The following is a 6,000-nucleotide window of genomic DNA, read 5'->3' as shown; positions in this document are numbered from 1 at the left end:
TTTGCGAAAGTTTTATAATCACAGCACACAATGATATTTTATCACGTAAAAATGATTTTGCGATAAGAAAATTCTACTAGAGATCGCGATAATGGCGCATACTTGGATTCTTATCTGCCTAGAGAGAATGTAAATCGGTACCGAATTAGGGAGTGTCTAAGGTAGAAATGACATATCGTTGGATATCATTAGCTCGGTTTCCTTGATTCTAAAATTACGACGCTCGCGCTTGTACAAACGCGATGATAACGGTCTTCATATGATAGCATGCTTAAATTTGTACACGATACGTATATCCTAAGTACCATAAAAACACACACATGTCGAATTTTAATACCTTTTCTTTTATGGCAGCAAGATATTTTTTTACAATGGCAATTACACGCCTCATTGCCTAGAATAAATATCATCTTTTAGAACTTTATCTGACTAAGGAATTCCAACAAGGATTACTCCCGATAAAATTTTGTAAAAATAGATTTTTGATGCACTCATTGAATTAACGAGGTGATTATTAATAATACTATTCAATAAAAATGTTTTCCTTTTCGTAATTATTTGGGTCCTAAATATCCAGTTTATTAAATTATTTCATTACGTTTATTTTATTAATTGTAAAAAATTTCGGATAATGTTGCAAAAAAACTACTTCATAGTATTTTAGAATATTATATTGTAATTACAATTATGATGATTTAAAAAAGTAATGTATTAAAAAAGTTTTGCAGCAATTAAAATTAAATATGTTATAGACTTGTAGGCCTTAAAATGAATTTGTGTTGAGATGAAAAAGATATTTATGATTAATAAGATATTGCATTAAAAATACGATTATATAAGTATAAGCCATTAAGAATCTACCAAATATTTTTCAATTATGTGTTACTTAAATTTAAAGTTTTTTGAATTGCCAAATACTGATCTGATGTCAAAACTAATAAATTCAATTAAATTGTATGAAAAATTTCTATACATAAATTATTTAAAACATTCAATATTTAGCGTCGTTAAAAAAACGATAATGAATAAGTAACTGAAATTTCTGTGAAGAACACTAAATATGAGTGATGACCTTTCTATCTTCAAACGTGTTTTATACTATCAAGCAGACGGTACCATGATATATTTCTAAGATAAGGTTTCATTCGCAAATCGTTGATTGGCTTCATAAACCACCTCAAAAATACCAGTTATTAAGCTCTATAATGAACATTAACAAAAAAGTATATGACGCGATGTCTATCATTGCTAATTCCGTTACGGTGCGATTATAGACACGAGAACGGCGCTACTTCCGGCCATATTATCTTAAGACATGACAATGAGTAAGGAAAATCGATCTCTCCCTCCGTCAAATTGATGAACCCGACCTACGAACACGTGTGACGGATGATGATGGAGAATAAGCTGAAACTGCTGCCGCTACTTCGAAGTCATCCTAAGAGCGATACATTATAACGGCACAAGTGTGAAGGTTGAAACAAGTTCCTTGAAAGTATCGAGCGTCGAACTGGTGTAATGCCGTTTATTCAATGCACGAAAGGTGGACTTAAAAAAGAAATGACATTATATCGAATATTCATGCTAAAATCATACATGTTATTTATATATTTATAATATATACGTATAATATATTATAAATATATAAATAGCATGTATGATTTTCAGAAAATTTATATCTCTCTCGTTAGATTTTCATTATTTGCACAGAAATCAAATATGCAATATGGGACTAATTTGATATAGAATAGTACGTAATTGTATAACATTTTATTAAACAAATAAAATAAACAATAATAAATAAATAAAAGGCAAAGGACTCTTAGTTTAAAACATAAAGTAATAGATTAAAAAGACAAATTAAGAGTCATAACATTAAAATTTTAATCACGTAATAAATAAAATAAAATAAGATGTAAAATTACAACAAAAAATTACGTTAACGAAATTTTACAATTATTTTCAAAATTTTATTTTATTTAAAAAAAAAAAAAAAATTGGAGAGAAAAATTAACATAACGAAAAATTTGAATTTTATAGAAAACAAATTTTGAGCACATTAAAATTTTCAAAATATAGTCAAATTAATTATTTATTTTTTTAATAAATGTTTGTGTGTCAAATTTTTATCTAAATCTTAATACTATGTCAACTTTTTAAATAAAAATTTGTTCTTCAAACAACTTTATGGCATTTTTGATAGATAGAAATAGATAAATTAAAATTATTCTTTTAGTAATATTATTAAGTTTGCTTTAAAAAATAATATTCGTAAGTTTGCTATTAAATGCAACGATTCATCTGAATTTCGTTCAGTGTTGCAAAAATGCGGAAGACGTACTGATCCGGAGTGAAAGCGATAGCAAGATGCGTTACCGTTCACGCCTTATCAGGGTCGTGATAATTACACGAACGACTTGTCGAAAGGTTCCGTTGAACGAAAAAATGCCTCTCTAATGAAATAAGTCTACAATTAAAGAATTTAACACAAAAATTTCGACTGTGGTTTCTCTCGGCCATATCTTATAATTTATTTCAATAATTGCATCAATATTTAAAAAAAAATAATTTAAAAATTCTTTCATTTGGCAAACTTTTCTTCCGTTCCAGATTTCTCTTTATAAATAATTTCGGGAGAACTAATTAAAAACTTAATTTAAAAAATAAACACAGTTGTAATATTAAGAATATACAATTCTACATTTTGTGTTTCATATATTTTCATTTATCCTCGAAAGATTATCTTTAGATTATATCTTTTATGTTTTATATGTAATATTTTAAACTTTTTTCTTACTTTTAAGATTTCAGATAATCTATCCATCTTATAATTTCTCTGTATTTTCTCTTGAGATAAATCTTTCCGTCAAAACATTTTACAGAAAGGGACGACCGAACATATTATACACATAGCGTTACTAACTACACCGTAATTATATCTGTTGAGAAAGGTTCTCAGGAAATGCTTAACGGTGGAAATTCCGTGATAAATCTACGATGTGCAAATAACGGAGCTGTAGAATCTGTAGATGATCGCAAGAATTCGACCCGAATTCAAGCGATCCTTCCGTGTCGATTGAGCTCGCTCGCGGCAGAAGAAACACTTTATTGGCTTACCGTGTTGTTTGTTGGCGTTCGAATAAAAATCTCATCGATCATCGCCGGTGAAACACGTGGCACGGTAAACAGACATTTGCACAACATGCGCGTGCCGACCGCGTGTGCAGCAACGTTCGTTCGTTCGGAACGGAGCACGTGGTCCCGTCATCGCTAAATCCATTAGCATGCAGAGAGAACGTTTTCCAGGCTGATTACCGGACAAATATTGTTCCGCGCTCGGTTACCGTTTTACCCACACGCCGACCCAGCTTGCTGACACTGTTTCGTCCTACATCACATGTACTACCATATCTGCTGTCAGGGGTTCCCATTAAAGGAACACCTGTCGTAAAGAATAGCTTGATCCTAGTAAACCTAATCTCGTGTATACGTAACACAATAAAAATATTATTTAAAAAGAAAAATGACCAAAAGAAACGAAGCGAGATGTAACGTCATAAAAAATTGTGAATACTTTTATTCTCGATTAAATGAACTAAACGTTTCAATCCATACTTGGTCTTTATCAATTTTTTAAAAATTGTGGTAATATTAAACTATAAGTCATGATTTTTATCAAGCGATAATTTATCGGTCTACTATTTCAACAATAAGGATATCACCAAAGTCATGAAATATAAAATTAAAATTTAAAAAAATAATATTAAATTTTAAAGACTGTCAATGTAATCACATAACTAATACGAATACGAAGCCTATAACATTGGAAAGACTACATATATCAGTATATATAAATTCACGCGAAATTATATATTATATAAGCAATTAACATCCAACTAGGCTCCGTATTCGTATTAATTAAAATTAAAATATTATCGTTTAATACTTTTTCTTCTTTATGTCTGACAGTTCTTAAAAATAGGAATCCGGAAATAATTGTTTAAAATATTTATAAATACTAGTATATATGATTAAATAATAAACATAATAAGTAATAAAAAATAATAAAAAAGACTATTATATATTACATTATATATAATTAAAGTTTTAATTTTAGAATAATAAGTGACGACGGTATGAACTTTGACTCAATTCCAATTTATAATGTTCTTGATTAGTCATAATCGATATTCAATTTTATTAGGAAATTTTCTTATTCACAAGTCTAGCGTATTTAAATTATAAAATATCTTTGCCTATATAAGGTTATAATATAAATATTATATTATATTATATATTATAATCCACACACAAGAAATATAAGATTATTTAATTTAAAATTATGTAAGATTGTAAAAAGTATTTAGTATAAATGATTTTTTACAACGTGTAGTTATGAAGAAAATGTTTGTGGATTCGAAAATACCGATAACGAATAATAACAACTTAAAAATAATGATTTCAATGATATTCTGAAGATAAGATAACGTAAGCTTCCAGAGAAGATTCTGCGAAAAATGTCAACTTTTTACGTTCAAATATACGACACACCTCAGAAATAGAAGTAGAGATACGCTTGGCGCAAAGCACGTGCCATTCTTATCTGTCCTTGTAATATTCACTCTACTGGTTTATTATTACTCTCACTTGTGCAGTTTGGGAGCTGCTGCTTTAAATGCAACTAGACGACGCATTTTAAGCACTCGTCGTTTAGCGCTTCTCTCTTTACACGAGGCTGTAACTTAAAAATTCTCGCAGCCGCACAGCTGGGTGAGATATCGAGTTCCTCTCGGCCGAGATCCCGGGCTTTTTCTCGTTGTGCGCACTTACAGATATACGATTTCTTCAGATAGGATTGTTCTCACCTTTCCAACCATTTCTCTAATTTGTTCGCGTATACATATATACCTTCGCAAAAATATCTGCTAGCGAAGAGATTAATCTGTACACGTACCAATGAATCTTTTGATAGATAAAATATTCGCGCGTTCACCTCTCACATTCTCTCCTACAGATATCATATAAAATTTATTTTGTTATATAAATAAACGATCATTCCACGAAATTGGCATTTCTCTCAAAAGATAATCTCGAGAAATCGAACTAATAATTTATCGATTACTATTAATATTTTAGCTTAATTTTAACGCTTTTATACAAACTTATACTTTACGATTAGAGACGAATCTAAATATAATATGCAATACATGTATGTCAAAAGAGAAAAATATATGTTTAGACTTACTTACTTCGATCAAAGCAAAACACAGAATCACTTTTAAAAAAATTTAAATCATCCTGACGTAACGGAGATTTCATCCGTGCTGCCTGAATAACAACTTACTTCGAGGGATGATGAGGAAGACAGACCGAACGGTGCCTTGTTTGCACTTGATAAACGAGCGACGTTTTCTTCCGCGGTGTATCGACGATGTTTGCTCGTCGTTTAATGCCGACGACAACCTGACTTAAATATTTAGCACGTACAAGATGAACAACAAGACTGCTTGCCATGTCCAAGCTTTCGTCCCTCTCTCCTTGTCTCCTCATAAAACTTGTAGCGACGCAAGTTCTTCGTTTAATATAAAAGAAAAAAAAAATGTAGACGCCAAGTAGATCAGCATACATTCTAAATTTGGATCGACATGATCTATATTTATGCGTCCTTATTTTATCCTTATTTTGTAGTTACTTAATTTTATTATTTTGGATTTGCTTTTGCATAATTCTATTATATGGATTTGTTATTTTATAACATCCAATAAAATGGCATAAATGTACAGGTAATGTAACATATATTTCTCATTTTACGCATTATATTTTGTAATACGTATATAACTCGTAATTACGTTACGTACAAAAAAATAAGATATACAGAAGAGTATTTTCTCACATCATATCTCGTTAACTTCCGCTCGCCTTTCGAGGTGGAATTGCAATTCTCAAAGTGCGCAACGAAGCAGCAATTCTCTACGTTTCTTCTCTCGCAAGAAGACCGAC

Source organism: Cyphomyrmex costatus, unplaced genomic scaffold, assembly GCF_001594065.2.
Source record: "Cyphomyrmex costatus isolate MS0001 unplaced genomic scaffold, Ccosl1.0 scaffold199, whole genome shotgun sequence".
Lineage (NCBI taxonomy): Eukaryota > Metazoa > Arthropoda > Insecta > Hymenoptera > Formicidae > Cyphomyrmex > Cyphomyrmex costatus.
Note: the sequence above shows the minus strand (reverse complement) of the source record.